The sequence below is a fragment of the Oryctolagus cuniculus genome, chromosome 17 (assembly GCF_964237555.1).
Source record: "Oryctolagus cuniculus chromosome 17, mOryCun1.1, whole genome shotgun sequence".
NCBI classification, from domain to species: domain Eukaryota; kingdom Metazoa; phylum Chordata; class Mammalia; order Lagomorpha; family Leporidae; genus Oryctolagus; species Oryctolagus cuniculus.
The window spans coordinates 66,954,181-66,971,479 of NC_091448.1; the positions used below are offsets into that span (position 1 = coordinate 66,954,181).

At 38.7% G+C, this 17,299-nt stretch overlaps 1 long non-coding RNA gene across 2 annotated transcripts in view; it reads left to right on the top strand.

Annotated features, from left to right (window-relative positions):
• The window catches only part of LOC127489694 (uncharacterized), a 33,963-nt gene extending 17,771 nt beyond the window's left edge, over window positions 1-16,192 (top strand). Inside the window, exons 2-3 of one of the 2 annotated variants that reach the window (XR_011383796.1) lie at window positions 4,019-4,075; window positions 5,733-16,192. This is a non-coding gene — a long non-coding RNA (uncharacterized lncRNA). Of the gene's footprint in view, window positions 1-4,018 lie in introns of both variants that reach the window. The other variant, XR_007917612.2, reaches the window with a different exon arrangement.
• Window positions 16,193-17,299: the final 1,107 nt, after the last annotated feature.

A 17,299-nucleotide genomic window follows, 5' to 3' on the forward strand; every position in this document is an offset into this window, starting at 1 on the left:
TGCAACAACCGGGGCTTGGCCAGGCCAAATTCAGGAGTCAGGAACTTCCCCTGGGTCTTCCACATGGGTGCAAGGGCCCAAGGACTTCTGCCATCTTTGCTGCTTTCCCAGGCATATTAGCAGAGAGCTGGATCAGAAGTGGAGCAGCTGGGACTTGAACCGTCACTCATAGAGGATGCTGGCACTGCAGGCTACAACTTTTAACACACTGAGCCACAGCGCTGGCCCCTTCCTGCATGTTAAGGAAGATTTGTGTTGAGGTTATCAGCATAGAATAGACAATAATAATTAGAAAATGACCAAGCTCCCTTTCAGTTCTATCTTTCTAAGTGGGAAAGTTCTAACAGCTCATGAAAAGGGTCTACAAAGATCTGTGTATATATGTTCAGCTTTTGGAGGATAAAAGTCACCCCTTAAGTTTGGGAAGATAAGTGGTTCCAAAACATACAAAGACTATTATTTGATGTGGTGGTTTTAAACCATATAATTCTTTACCATAAATGATAGACATAGGAAATTTAAAAAGTCAAATGAGGTTCAGCTAATTTTGGGCTGACCTGATTTTTTTGGTAACCCTTTATTACTCTAGAAATACGTAGGGAACATTACCTGCTTATTAGGAACCGTACCCTTCTCTGAGTATTCCTTGGTTTAAGATTTAATGGACTCTTTTTATGTGAATCTGAATTTTCCAGAATATGATGAAAACTAATTTAGGGTAAATCACATACAGTTTTCATAGATGCTAGTATGTGGTGATAATGAATTCAGGTAAGATCTTGCTATCTGAAAACAGTGAAACAGAGAACATTGATAAAGCTAATTGAAACCAAAATGAATGTAAATCCTCCATACTGAGTCAAAGCCTTGTTCTGGTGACAAATGTTCCTAAAATAGATTCTGATCAAGGTGGTGCTAGGAGTTAGCAGCCAATGCATATGTGGTGTAGATTGTAGTTTCCAGGGGACTCTTAAATGACTTAGAAACTAGAAAAACTAAGGCACATAGAACAGCTACATATGAAGATCAATTAAATTTGTCTTTTAACAAGTTAGTTTTTGACACCAACAGTTATTAGCTTCCAGTTGACATGAAAAATATTTGAAACCTACAAAAAATAAAGTAGGCAATTCTAGTATTCAGATGATGATTCTCTGACAATATGATGGTTTTTCTACAGAAAGCATTATAATATATTCTGTAAAAGAATTACTGTAGGGAACAGCATTGTGGCATAGATGGTAAACCCATTGCCTGGGATGCTGGCATCCTAGGCGGGTACAAGTTCAAGTCCTGGTTGCTCTACTTCCAGTCCATCTGCCTGCTGTTGTGCCTGGGAAAGCAGTAGAAGATGCCCAAGTGCTTGTCCCTTCTACCTACGTGGGAGACCTGGAAGAGACTAGAGAAATGCAGTATCTTTCTCCTAAAAAAAAAAAATAATAAAAGCAAGGGGCTAGTGCTGTGGCATGTAGAAGGTTAAGCCTCTTCCTGAAGCACTAACATCCCATATGGGTGTCAGTTTGAATCTCGGCTGCTCTACTTCTGATCCAGCTTCCTGCTAATGTGGCTGGGAAAGCAGTGAAATATGGTCCAGGTGCTTGGGCCCTTGCACTCACATGGGAGACCTGGAGGAAGCCCCTGGCTCCTCCCTCTCCCCCTTCCTCTCCCTCTCCCCTTCTCTCTGTGTATCTCTGCATTTCAAATAAATAAATAAATATTTAAATAATTAAACCCAACATAAATTTTTTGAAAATCCTATAGTGCATCATGGTAAAATTAGAAGTTTCTTTAGAATCCATCAATTGCTGATGATTTTCCAGTTTTTAAATACACAATACACAGACGTGTACACACACATCAATACAAGTGACATTAAACTTTTGAGGGTTTTGGGTTTTTTCCCTGCCTGTTGATATAAAATGATCTTTCACAAATTATCATGACCTGAAGCTCTTTAGGATGGCCTTATCTAGGTAAAAATTGGATTTATCTAGGAATTCACGATTCCCCATTTTAATTTGAGGCAAATGCTGTTTTGTGCACTGTGATGCTCTCCTTTTGTACCAGAAGAGCTTGATGATGTTTTTTTCCTCCAGTCTCCCATACGAGAGTTTAATACCATGTTTGACCCTTTTGCAATGTAAAATAGTGTTTGTCATAAAAGTCAATCATCACTTTTACCTTATCTCCAGTTTTCTCTGTACCACTCTTCTCCAAAATAGTGTTGACTTTTATTTAAACAATGACAGTGAAATAAAATAAACATTTTCAAATCTTGCAGAGTTGAGTTTATAGAAACTAACTTTACACAAAATCATTCTTTCAATAACTATTTTGTTAAAGGAATTCATCAAATGTATACTAAGTCATTTTTTCTCATATAAGACTCTCTGTGTTTAATTTTTCTGCTGATAGACCCACCTCTTATCCCAAATAAATAATGCATGAAAAGATCTTACCAAACATTTGCATCTTCTACTTTTACTCCTGGGAGCCATCAAGGATCTGATTCTTATATGTCATCTTATATACTAGGGGTTGGCAAACTTTGTGAAGGGTTGAAGAGTAAATATTTTAAGGGTGGGTATTTGTGCAGCATTTAACTTATTGCTTGGGATGCCTGCATATTTTCCCAAAATAGAGTATCTAGTTTGAGTTCCAGCTACTGTGCTTCTTATACAGTTTCCTGCTGGTGTGCACTGTTGAAAGCAGCAGATGATGATCAAGTACTTGGATTCCTGCCAGCCGAGTGAGAGATCCGGATTGAGTTCCAGGCTCCTGACTTTGTCCTAGCCCAGCTTCAGCTGTTGGAGGCATTTAAGGAGTGGATCAGTAAGATGGGAGATCTCACTCCATCTGTCTCTCCCTCTCTTTCAAATGAAATTTAAAAAGTAAATAAATAAAATAAATAAACATTTTAAAATAGTATGGGGAAATTTGAAGACCATTCTTTTTTTTTCTTAAAAGATTTTATTTATTTATTCGAAAGTCAGAGAGTTACACAGAGAGAAGAGAGGCAGAGAGAGAGAGAAAGAGGTCTTCCATTCCAATTGGTTGCAATGGCCAGAGCTGTGCCAATCTGAAGCCAGGAGCCAGGAGCTTCTTCTGGGTCTCCCACATGGGTACAGGGGCCCAAGGACTTGGGCCATCTTCTACTGCTTTCCCAGGCCATAGCAGAGAGCTGGATCATAAGAGAAGCAGCCTGGACTAGAACTGGTGCCCATATGGGATGCTGGCGCTTCAGGCCAGGGTGTTAATTCGCTGCCACAGTGCCGGCCCTTTTTTTTTTTTTTTAAAGGAAACATGTAAGGATTTATGGGCCACATGGCCTGTGTTGCATATTAGTTTTTGTTTTGTATTGTTTTACAGCCTTTTAAACATGTAAAAATGATTCTTAGCTCAGAGATCTATAAAAACAAGAGCTGACTTGGATAGGCTAAGGTTTGCAACTCTTAATTATAGATGTAAGGATGAAGGTCTAGAGAATATCATTATGCCCAATGTCGTATAACTAGTTAATGGTAGGGACGGCATGAGAACCCTAGATTTTTAAGCCAGTCATTTTCCCCCAACTGTAGATGTTATATAAATTTTACCGTCTTCTAGTTGCTACTTATAATTATGTTACATTTTTGAAGTTCCGTGAAACCTGTTTTTTTATTCTCTCATTTAAGTTTATATACTACTTCGATTTTTTTTTTTGGCTGTTTAATGCAGAGTTGGCATGTTTAAATCAGAATTTGGAAGATGTATTAAACTTTAGAATATTGTAATAGAAGCTTCTTTTTTTGTTTTGTTATATTTTATTTGTTGTTGAGACTTTGGCTTTGTTTTAAGACTTTTCATGTGTATGTTTTATGACTTGATTTAAGAATTGTTGTAACTGCTTTGGCCTTTGATAGTATTGTTATAGATTAATTTGTTTTAGCTTTTTGTAATGTTCTTATTTTTCAGTGTTTTTGAAATGATTACTGAAGTTTTTTCTTTGTGCTTAAAATAAAATAATTTTATTTTTTAGGACGTATGGGAATAAATTTCCATCATCCAGGAACAGATAATATTATGGCACTTAACAGTAAGTCTTCATGTGACATAGTCTATAAATTTAGCAATCAAGTTTGCAGTATGTGGTTTCTACTTTCTTCATTGTTCATTACATTTCAGCCTTCCATAAACTCGGTATAGAACATTATTCTATACCTGTGGTTCTCAAAATGTTGTCCCTGGACCAACAGCATCCATATCACTTGAGAACTTAATAAAAATGTAAACTCTCAGGCCCTACTGCAGACCTACTGAATCAGAAACTTTAAGGATGAGGTCCAGAGATCTACTAATAAACCTTATTGGTGATTCTATTGCAAGCCAAAGTTTGATAATTTCTGTTCTGTATCAGAAATCTGGCCCAGTGCCTGTTTTTATAAATAAAGTTTTATTGGAATATAGCCATAGACATTTTTTCTGAGTTGCCTATGGCTCTTTTTGAGTCATAAAAGCAGAGCCTGCCAAAGGTAATTTCTTGATTGTTTGGCCTGTTGTAGAAAGTGTTTTCCAGTCCTTGCTGTGTACCACTGGGGTGGGGAGATGAAGAAATGAGGCAAAGTGAGAGAGGGAATGAGGTAGAGAATGTGAATGAATAAATCAATCTATTTTGCACATAACTCAGAATTTTCTCATTGTGGTTAATAGCTGACAGATGTTTTAAGCTGGACATTCTGGGATCTCCCATTTTGCATGGTAGTAGGTGTCAAGAGCTTTGCAGATTAGAAATAGTTTTGTTAGAATAATTGTTGAATCAAGTTCTGGATCATCAAAAATTACTAACCATAAGTCATTGTATTAATTACCACTGGAAAAAATACTTAGTTTGTATCAGCCCTACTTTCTAGTATACAGTGACCCAATAGCTTTGCAGAGCAGTCTATAAATCGAAATTGCCTGTTGTCAGACTGACCTATAAAAGTCATTGAATCACACGGGATTTAAAATTTTTTCTTTATCGAATGAGATATTAGTAATCTCATGCTCCTAGATACACAAGCTGACTCTGGATTACACATGGAGATATACAGTGTGGGTCTAGATTTGTGCATGATACTATCCCTTTCCCTCTTGCTTAAGTAAGAGTGTTGAAATACCATTGGAATTCCTCAGGACAGTTATTAGATTGTCTCTAAAATATTTATTCCAAATTTCCTTGGTTCTGAAATGTAGCCTATTGTGCATTTTTTTTTTGTGGAGAGCTAGTATTCCCTTCTTTTGAGGGTCTTGGAGGGAAAATTCCAAAGTATCCACCTCTCATTTTCTTATTTCTAAAAGAAAGATCACTTTACATTTAGATTATGCTACTTGGTATTTTTTTCTGTAAAGTGAGAATTAATAAACATGCTTAACTTGCTGGGCTTCAGCATTGATTCATTATGATAAGACTCCAATTAGATGATGGGGTTTAGAATTGAAGGTAAAAGAATAGAACAGTAAAGTAGTATGTTTGTCTGAAAGAATGAGAGTATATCTGAGAAAATACCTAATCTGACATGATGAGAGCTCTGCTCTGTAAGAGGGAGAGGATATAATTTATGGATTTTTGTGTAAAAATGAAGCAAAAGAGTATCTCTCTGTTTAAAAGGTGTTGATTCTTTGATTTGCTTTTAATTCTCTGCTTTTGAAGAAGAGATTTCATTCATGTTCTTTCCACTTAGTGCATACTGCTTAATTTCTCCTTTTTAAAGTCTCAATTCCTTCATCTGTGAGAAGAGGACTGATTAGGTCATCTGAGTGATTGTGTACAGCATGAAGGTTCCGTGAATCTGCAGTTTCTTTAAAAGTACCAAACTAATCATTTCGCTGATATCTGTTATCAAATATTGACAAGTTACACATGGCTGCTACATGGTGACAGACATCAAAGTGCATCCAAATGGCTCTGTGGGTGCTGCCCAAAGTTAAAGAAATCTGTTGGCTCCTCACAATAAACCACAAAAACAACTAGAATTTGGTATTTGCATTACTTATCATCAGACATCTTTCAAAGTTGACTTCAACTTGAGATAACCAGAATAAAATTATCCTCCTTAGTAGGTATTGTGGGACCTGCAGGCTTCGACACATTGGCTGTGATAAAGCTTTTTTCCCTTTTGTGTCGTTGAGCCCCTTCATCTGGTGATTTACGTATGTAGCACATGCACAAACACTCCTGTGTGTTGTCTTGCTTTTTATGCCTACCATTTGCTGGCCCAACAGCTATTGTCCTGTGACTTTGTTCTTCAGTCCATCAACCTTCATATGGGAGTAATTAAGATGAAATCACAAATTGCTGAAATTTTATTAATTCAGAATTCGAAATTATTGGAAAGCATATGTTGAAGTTGAACTATATTTTCAGGAAAGAATGGCTGGCTAAGAAAACTAAAGTAAACTAAGGTAGTGCTTAAATTTTTGTAAAAAGGAAATGTGAATCAATTATTGCCCCTTCTTAGCTTTTTTTTGCTTTGCCAAAATCTTCCTAACTTTTTCTACATAAAGCTGCTATTCACTTAAAAAACGAACAACAAAAAAACCCTTTCATCCTTTTTTTTACTTCCGTGATCTCACCAAAACCTGAATTCTTTTGAAGAAAGCATGTGTTCAGCTGGCCTGACTGGGTAGGAAGGGTAGAAGCATCATGATGAGTGATCACACCTCTCAGGGTTATGTCACACCTTTGAATGGACCAGTTTATCAATTTGTCTTTTTTTTTTTTTTTTTAATATTCTGGCGCATGCCTTCCAGTTACACTTTCTCTGAGATGCACCATTGCTGATGTCATCTAGGTGACAGGATGTGGAACATGGGTGAGGAGGACAGTATACCAGCTATGGAAAACAGATGGAGTTGCTAGTAAACCTGATAGGTTTAGAGTGCTGGGAAAGCTGGCCAGGTTTATGTAAAGCCAAGGAGTCTGCTGATTGTTCCTGTATGAGGCCATGGATCTAATAAAAATCAGCTGACTTTTGGGGATAGTCTAAAGGTCTCAATTTTAGCCTTTTCCCTAAATATGAGGCCCATTAAGTATTGTAGAATATAGAAGGGGAGAAGTAGGGAACAAACTGTAATCCATCCATGAAACCTACTGCTTGCCTAGTATTTCCAGAATAAAGTTATTTCACTTAAACAGATAAAATTTTTCCTAAGTTTTTAGTAATTCTACCCATTATCATTTCATCTTCTTTACCCTGACCCCCAAAACACTTGACTTTTGCATAATATAGTTTTATTTTTCCTGCTGGAGAAGTAAGGAGGTTGCCGACAGTGCTTCTAGCTACATGTATGGTGATATCAACCAGATTTTTCAGACATGAACTTGGGTTTTTGTTTTTGTTTTGTTTCTTATACTCTGGTGTATAGTTGGGTTAGCAGTCGTGGGTAGGTGTAGGACTGATGACTGACTTGGTGATTATTTTTTCCCCTTTCATGTTGGTCATTGGGAAACAATATTGGTGCCTCCATGATTACTCAAGTGAACCTAATTCTGATCAAATTAATGTTCAAAACCATAATGCCTGGCTTCAGTTTACTCTAAAAGATAGCTACCTAGTGTATCCACTTTATTCCTTTTTACTGATCAGCTCCTCTTTTTCCAAGTAGAAAATGAGCTTGGGGAAACAGATAAGTAATAAAAAGTTCTTTGCTAAAAATTAGAAACAGAGGAAGTAGTGTGGCTTAAGAGATAGCAGTTTTCAGCTCCAGCAAGGTATCTTCCAAGTAGGCTTTAAGGCCTGTGAAACCTGCAGGTGCAGCATTGCATAGCCACAAAAAGCATTGTCTGGAGTCAAGGATTTCTGAATCCACCTCTTACAAGCTCTATAAATGTAGGGCCACATTCTTGACTTCTCTTTGTCCCTGCAAAACAGAGATGGTGATCACTAAAGTGGCTCCATATAAATCTTACAGACCTTAGTTAGCATAGTGCCGGACTTGTATGTAGTGCTCATGTGAGCTGCTGTTGTGATTGTTTGCATCAATTTTATTGCTGCCTTTTTAAGAACCTCCTTTCTTTGCATGTGAGAGTTCCCAAATATGAGTTTACCTTATATTGATTCTATTTAAATAAATGTCTTTGTGATGGAATTTTGGGCAACATAACTATAAGTCATTTTGTAGGATGGAGTGTCTGTACTGTTACCCATTTACATCTGGTTTTGTGTGAATTATTTTCTGTGGATGAGATACTTTTGAGTACATCTGACTTTGGAACATGCCTCTTCTTTGGGGTCTATAGCTCCTTCCCAGTTGTTATATCTCTTGTGATGTCACCTTAAAAAAAAAAACACACTGCTGTTTGTAATGTAAAATGGTGCAGCCACTTTGGAAAACAATTGGTAAATGCTTTAAAGATTAGATATATGCCTACTATATGATGTAAACATTCTTCTAGGATTCTACTCAAGAGAAAAAATAAAAACATATGTCCACTCAAAGACATGTATGTGAATGTTCAAAGAAACATGATTCATAATAACCAAAGCTGTAAGTAATACAAATGTCCGTCAGCTGAATAATGAATAAACAAATTGTAGTATATCCATGCAATGAAATACTACTAAGCAATGAGTAGAAATGAACTACTGGTACAAGTAACAACATGAATGACTCAAAATATTTATTATGCTGAGTTAAAAAGGTGGACAAAATACCAGGTGTTTGGCGCAACAGTTCAGTATCCATTTCGGGACATCCACATGCCATATCAGAGCATTTGAGTGCCAGCTCTGCTTCTGATTCCAGCTTCCTGTTAATGTGAACACTGCTAGGCAGCGTGGGAAGGCTTGAGTTCTTGGGTTCCTGCCACCACCTGGAAAAGCCAGATTGAGTCCCAGCCTCTTGGCTTTGTCCTGGCCCAGCCACAGCTGTTGTAGGCATTTGGGGAGTGATACGGCAGGTGAAAGATCTCACTCTGTCTATCTGCCTCTCAAATTTAAAAAAAAAAAATTCTAAACACAAAAAGTGCATAATAGATTCTTCCATTAATAAAAGATTCTAGAAAACATAAATTAATCTATAGTGACGGAAAGCACAACGATTTTAAGAAAGGAATTTTAGAGTAATGTTGTCCCATGTGTTCAGAGGACAGAAGTAAGAACATAGGTTTTGGAGGAGTCATGTGATAAGAATAACATTTTCTGAACAAAGCTCTCAATCTCCTGAAACCTTAGTTTATTCTTTTAAGGATTTATTTATTTATTTACTTGAAAGAGTTACACAGAGAGAGAAGGAAAGACAGAGACAGAGGTCTTCCACCTACTGGCTCACTCCCCAATTGGCGGCAATGGCCGGAGCTGTGTCAATCTGAGGCCAGGAGCCAGGAGCTTCCTCCAGGTCTTCCCACACGGGTGCAGGGGCCCAAGGACTTGGGCCATCTTGTATTGCTTTCCCAGGCCATAGCAGAGAGCTGGACTGGAAGTGGAGTAGCTGGGACTTGAACCGGTGCCCATATGGGATGCCGGCACTGCAGACAGTGGCTTTACCCACTATGCCGTAGCGCTGGCTCCTATTTATTTCAAAGTCAAAGTTAGGGAGAAGCAAAGGGTGGGAGGAGAGAAAGAAAGAGAGAGAATGAGAATCAGAATCATCCATCCAATGGTTCACTCCACAGATGGCCACAATACCTGGGGTTGGGCCAGGCTGAAACCAGGAGCCAGGAGCTAGCTTCATCCGGGTCTCCCCTGTGGGTACAGGGGTCTAAGCACTTGGACCATCTTCTGCTCCACTTCCCAGGCAGCTGTATCAAAAATGGAGGAGCTGGGACTCAAACCACTGCCCAAATGGGCTGCCAGCAGTGTAGGTGTTGACTTTACTCACTGTGCCATGGCGCTAGCCCCAAACCTTAGTTTGAAAGCCTACCAATGACAGTTATAGTCACTCTAACCAGCACCTCATTGTTTTTGTGAGATTAAGACGAGGTATAGCATATGTACAAATACAATATTCTTACAATTAAATTGGGGAAGTAGCAGGGCATATTCTTACTTGAGAAGATACTGCTGGAGAGTGATTTTTTATAGACGGCAGCTTTGCACTGTATTTTTAAATTAAAAATTTTCATTTTCACGCTATTCATTTTCTGTGATCTTCAGACTGTAATCAGAGTCTGTTCCAAGTTTTAGGAGATAAATAAGAAATCCAAGGGGCCACTTAACCTCAGACAGGGAGAGATGATTATCTACCCTCATTCTTCCTAAAGCATAGATAAATTAAGTCTAGACAGTTTGAAAACTTAAAATTTTAATGTCTTAAGAAAACAAAAAGACATTCACTTGATTGAGAAACTTTGAGGTCACTGATTGTTAAATGGCCTATACTTGGCTGATATTCCAAGAACTTGGAATTTTAGATTCAGCCATCTTTCACATTTTTCCTCTTATTAATGCCTTGAAAATATTTTACAGAGTTTTGCATATATCTGTTTGAACTGAAAACTTCTGGTGCACTTGTTCAATCCAAAGAAGAAATGTGAAAGGGTATTGTTGTGCATGTTTATGCTGGGCAGGAATTCCTGTGTGGCTGCAGAGCGACCTCTTCCCTCCCTTTCATGCTCTGCTGGGCGTGAACTCTGTGGGGGAGAGGCTCAGCTGAGAGGAAGTGGCAGAAAGGGAGCTGAGCACATGATCTGTTTGTGCCAGAATGGGAATACAGCCAGGCTTGCTAGAATTCCAAATGGAATTTTCCAAAATTTGAAGAGCATGTTGTTGATTGCATGCCAAGAGAATGTAAGTAAATAATTTCTTAGCAATGTAATAAGATAGTGAAGGAAGTATTTAGATTCTCAGACTGAAGACTTTTTTTGGATAATTTTGAACTTTTAAAGAGACAATCTAGTGCTACTATTTCTATCTGGACGGATATAGAAGTAGAATTAGTATTCAGTGGAGATATAAACGATGGCCAACTTTAAAATGAAAAATAATTAGAGGGATATGTGATGTTCTAGGGACTTGAAGTTCTCACGTTTCAAACTATTGTTGATGGATGCCCTACATGAACATGATGAGGGACCTTAGAGTTTGTTTTTTGGGTGGGATTTGACCTTAGTGAGTAGATGGGAAAGTTGAGGTTCAGGAGACTATGTAAATTGACCAGGGTGATGTCCTGAAGCCAGGAGCAGAATCTCCTACCTCTAAGTTGAGGATGGTAACTTTTAGTTTAAATACCTAATTGTTAAGAGTAATTGTATTATTATTATTTAAAGATTTATTTATTTACTTAAAGTCAGAGTTACACAGAGGGAGAAGGTGAGGCAGAGAGAGAGAGGGAAGTCCTCCATCTGCTGGTTCACTCCCCAGATGGCCACAACAGCCGGAGCTGTGCCAATCCGAAGCCAGGAGCCAGGAACTTCTTCTGGGTTTCCCATGGGGTGCAGGGGCCCAAAGACTTGGGCCGTCTTCTGCTTTCCCAGGCCATAACAGAGAGCCGGATCAGAAGTGGAGCAACTGGGACTAGAACCGGCGCCCATATGGGATGCTGGCACTGCAAGCAGTGGCTTTACTGGCTACACCACAGCATCAGGCCCATATTATTATTTTTTACAATGTAACACAAAACACAAATTCAATATCTTTGGGAAAATAATTTTTCTATTATTGCTCATCAACCTTATTTATCCTCTGAATGCTCAGTAAATCTTTTTCTGAAAAATAAAATGGTCTACATGGCTTGATATTGAACACTGTAAATGAGTGTTCTGAAGTATTCTTGAAAAGAAATTCTTAGTGTATGTGAATATGTCTGAAGTGACGGCAGTTAGGGTAGTTCCAATCCAATAATAAAGATGCCAGATACTGAAAAGTTATTTACTTTTCCTTGTGGGCTTTCCTCTTTGTTTTCTCCACTTGTTTTGCCGGTAGAACCTGGGCTTTCATTTATAGCATTTGCTTTTTTTTTTTTTTTTTTTTTTTTTTTTTTTTTTGACAGGCAGAGTGGACAGTGAGAGAGAGAGAGAGACAGAGAAAGGTCTTCCTTTGCTGTTGGTTCACCCTCCAATGGCCGCCGCGGCCAGCGCGATGCGGCCGGCGCACCGCGCTGATCCGATGGCAGGAGCCAGGAGCCAGGTGCTTTTCCTGGTCTCCCATGGGGTGCAGGGCCCAAGCACCTGGGCCATCCTCCACTGCACTCCCAGGCCACAGCAGAGGGCTGGCCTGGAAGAGGGGCAACCGGGACAGAATCCGGCGCCCCGACCGGGACTAGAACCCGGTGTGCCGGCGCCGCTAGGCGGAGGATTAGCCTAGTGAGCCGCGGCGCCGGCAGCATTTGCATATTTTTGATAATTTTGTTTAATTTCTGAGCTTAATGTTGATGATAGATATTAAAATATCTCATGTAATGCCAAATATAATTCAGTGAAGATCAGCCTAAAAATATTTTGGCAAACTCATTCTTTTCTGTGATACTTATGATTGGGAAGGACAAAATATTTAATTTTTCAAAAAATCAGCACATAATTGTACATGTTTATGTTTGCGGAGTGTCCTGTAATGTTTCAATAGGTATATTGTATGATGAGCGAATCAGCATAATTAACATGTCCACCATTTCAAACATTTATCATTTCTTTTTGATAAGAACATTCAAAATCTTCTTTTCTACTATTTTGAAATATATTATGCATTTTTTTAGCTGTAGTTACCCTACTGTGTAATATAACACCTGCACAGCAAAGGAAACCATCAACAGAAAGAAGAGGCAACCTGTAGGATATGGGAAAATATTTGTAAACTATACATCTGATGGGGTTAATATCCAGAATATATAAGCAACTCAACAGAAAACCAATCATGATTAAAAATGGACAAAAGACTTCAACAGACAATTTAAATGGCCAACAGTTATATGAAATAGAACTTACCATACAAATTTAAACCACAATGAGATAATCACCTCACTTCAGTTAGGATGGGTATCATCAAAAAATACAAAAAATACCAAGTGTTGGGGAAGATGTATGTGAAGGAAAGTTGACTCTTCCACACTGTTGATAGATACATAAATTAGTATAGCCATTATGGAAAACAGTATAGAAATTTGTTAAAAAGTTAAAAATACAGCTAAACAGATGATGTGGCAATGCCTCTACTGAGTATATATCCAAAGGAAATGAAATCAGTATATGAAAGAGTTATCTGTATTTCCATGTTTATTGTCGCATTATTCATGATAGCCAAGATAAGGGAATCAACATAAGTGTCCATCAAAGGATGAATGAATGGATAAAGTAAATGTGTTATATTTACACAGTGGAATACTATCCAGCTTTTAAAAAGGATGATATTCTGTCATTTGCAACATTTTGTTAAGTGAAATAAGTCAGTCCTACACACATACCACATGATCTCACTCATGTGGAATGTAATTAACTATTTAATGGTAGTGGGTTCTTTTTTTCTTTAATTTGTATACTTTGAGAGGGCAGACTAGCTTTTGTTCATTGCTGGTTGCTGGTTTCAAGTGAAGTACTTGGCTTAGTGAGCATTCACTCAATATGGGAGATAGGAAGGGAGGGGAGATATTTCACTAAGACTGAAAAGCTCAGTGTAATAGGCTTAGAGAGTATCTAGCCTACTATGTCTGTTAACTCTTACTTTTGAAAGATATAGTAATGTATAAAGCTCTAGCAGTTACCAGTTTATGAAGTGCTTTCACAGACCTTTGTACTTTGTAATGTTTACTGTGGTTAAACAGGGCATAGCCATAACCTACTTTTTTTGAGTACTAATTTAACTCCAGGATTATTCTCTTATTCAGCTAAAAAAAATAGCTATGTGTTAGTGTGTGAAAACAGAAATGCAGTATTTAAGATGAAGCTGGAGACATCACAGGGCTTTCTAGATTTCTACAAATGTTAATAAAAAGATTTTCCTCTGCTATCGTGACACTTTGCTGGTAATTTTGAGAATGATGTTCATCTTTATTGCAATCCTGTTTAAAACATGGCAGTATTTTCACTTCCCAAAAAGCTAAAGCAGCATGCTGATGTCAGCAGTTAGCCATCTAAGGCTTGAGCACACAGATTACTCTGCCATTCAGTCCCTTAATCTAGGGAATTCCCCCTTTATAAATGGTAAAGTTGTATGTAATGTTTTAATCCTATATTACTGTATCTGGCAGGAGACTGTAATTAAATTGCTCCAAGGGGAAATCTGATTGGGGAAGGAGGGCTAAGGAAGGATGGAAAGGACTAAAATTACTATCTTGTCAATGACTATATGAGCAAGAAGGAATTAAGTAGTATGGGGATTGTGCTGTGAATTCCCTTATATTCTTTGTTTCCCCTCAAGACTTGCTCTGTTTTTATTGCTCCCTGAAGTTTTCCCAAGCCCAGATCAAAAAAAGAAAGCTGTTTTTGAGTGGATCGGGACAGCAGGGAAGTTGCAAATGAGTAGCTTCTTCATGCTGCTGAAGCTCTGCCCAGGTGTCCAAGTCAATCTTTTTCCATAATTTTCTTCCATGAAGGAACCATGCTTCCCATATGAGAACAGCCTTGTTGATAGTGTTGAGACAAGGAACACTGACCAGGGGGCCAGGGCTGTGGTTGTGCTTAGTCTCCTAAACTTACTGGCATCCATTTTGGTTAGTTGCTCTTCTCTATATATAATCCTCTATATTTTTGAGGAGTTCAAAAGAGTAGAATTAGCAAGTCTTGACTGTTCTTAACAGCCTAGAAATTGAATATTGGTATTAAGTTTGAAGAGACCATATGAGATTTTGGCATAGTGGTTTGGAGAAGATCTGTTGTTGAGAAAAGCTGGCAGATATATAAGTGCATACCTCTGTAGTAGGTGACTTCAGACCTGGTTTGGCCAGATCAGTCAGTAAAAAATATAAAATACTCTGGTATGTGATTAGAATCTTTAGACTTCTCCCTTCCCCCTCCCTCCCTCCTTTCTTTGTCAGCTGTTATGTCATTTAGCAGTATGCTACTGAAGTAAAAATAAGGTGTTAGTTAAGTACTTTAAGTAAAGATGAGGATGCATAAATATCCAATACAAGTCACTATGGGATACTCACTCTCTGGAACAAATTACTCACTCTCTTGAAACAAATTTGTTTCCAGAGAAATCTTGTCAGTTGGACATGTTTTGAATATCTTTTATTGCTTTGGTGAGAAATTTAGGAAATGGACCTAGAAGTTCTGAAGTGATTACTTTGAAAACATGTTGCATATTAGGAGGTTGTGTTAGTATCCTATACAGTCAGTGTAGTTTAGAAAGTAATTTAATGCTAAGGTATGCGTATGCTGCAAGGTGCTACAACAACAATGCCTTGAACTTATATATTGAACAAGATGGGAGGAATAATAGTAGAAGGAAATGGATAACAGGGGACTAGTGGTTTCCTGGGTAGCAGAGATTAGATGTCAGGATATACAAGTATGAGGATTTTTAGACTCTCTGCATAAGTGCTTTATATTATATTCATACAATTGGAAGAGTTAGTTGAATTGGGATGACCAGAATGTTTGGGTCTGATGAGTGGAAGAAGGGAAATGAGGATCTGAAAAACAGTAAGGGCCACATGGTGAAAACCTTGGATATTTCATGAGAAGCTTAGACCAGTATAGTGGAAAGGTAGATTCATCTAAAGAATAGTCAGGCTAATATGGGAAATGGAAAACCATTTCTTATGAAGAATAATTGAATTAACTGAAAAACAAAAAGGAGATAAAGTAATGGCCCCCATATGAGAGTGGAATTAAACTGGGTTCCATGGATAAAGGTGATAGACAAGTGTAAGAAAGAACTTTCTGGGGCCAACATTGTGGCATGGCAGATAAAGCTGTCACCTGCAATGCTGGCATCCCCTGTGGGCCCTGCTTCATGTCTTGGGTGCTCCACTTTCAGTCCAGCTCTCTGCTAATGGCCTAGGAAAAGCAGGGCAGTGGAGGATGGCTCAAGTGTTTGGGCCTCTACAACCCATGTGGGAGACCCAGACAAAGCTGCTGGCTCCTGGCTTCAGTCTGGCCCAGCACTGGCTGTAGTAGCCATCTGGGGAGTGAACCAGCAGATTGAAGATCTCTCTCTTCTCTCTCTCTCTCTCACTCTCTTCCCCACCCCGCATGTCTGTAACTCTGCCTTTCGAATAAATAAAACAAGTCTTAAAAAACTTTCCAACCACTAACAATGGTCCTACTGAGGACTATAGAAGTTTAGTTTTCCAATTATGTTTGGTGGAACCCCAGCATTTACCAAGGAGGTACTTTACAGACCACTGCAGGGAAAGGATGCCAGACAGGTAGAGCCCTGGGTCGCTGCCCTGCTTCAATCTGGACAGCCCTGCTTTACTGGGTTTTATCTGGGGGAAGAAGAGCCCTGCTACTTAGGAAAAAGTTTTGGGAAATGTGCTGAAATAGGCTGAGGAGGCTTGAAATGAGGCTCCTTATTCTTTTACTTCATAATATTTTTATTAAAGTATTCTAGCAGAATCAAGTAAAACACCTCTGTATTACAGAAATAATTCCTCTTGGTTCAGAAGATCTGTAGGTTTCCTGTAACATTTTGTCAGTTATGACATAGAGGGTTGGAAAAGTTGAGTTGTTTAGAATGCTCTTACCATATGATCGAACAAGTGTGGCCCTTGGTATTTACCTAAAGGAGTTCCAAACATGTTCCTGTTTTGTCTACACAAAAACTTGCATACAGATGTTCATAGAAGCTTTAGTCATAATTGCTAGAACTTGGAAGAAATCAAAATATCCTTCAGTAAGTAAATGGATCCATAAGTGGAGGTAAATCCAGATAATGGAGTATTATTCAGTGTTAAAAAGGAATGAGCTATCAGTGATCAAAAGATAGGGAATATCTTTTATTTTTTATTTTTTTGACAGGCAGAGTTAGAGACAGAGAGAAGGGTCTTCCTTCCGTTGGTTCACCCCCAGATGGCTGCTGCGACCGGCACGCAGCGCCATTTGGAAGCCAGGAGCCAGGTGCTTCCTCCCAGTCTCCCATGCAGGTGTAGGGCCCAAGCACTTGGGCCGTTCTCCACTGCACTTCTGGGCCACAGCAGAGAGCTGGACTGGAAGAGGAGCAACCGGGACTAGAACCCGGCACCCCGACCAGGACTAGAACCCAGAGTGCCGGTGCCCCAGGCGGAGGATTAGCCTAGTGAGCCACAGCACCGGCCGATAGGGAATATCTTAAAATGCAGGTTACTAGGTGAAAGAAACCAATCTGAAAAGGCCCCATCCTGTATTACTCCAAGTTGGACATTCTGGAAAAGGCAAAAAGCATAAGACAGTAAGAAATTCAGCAGTTGCCAGTGGTTAAGAGAG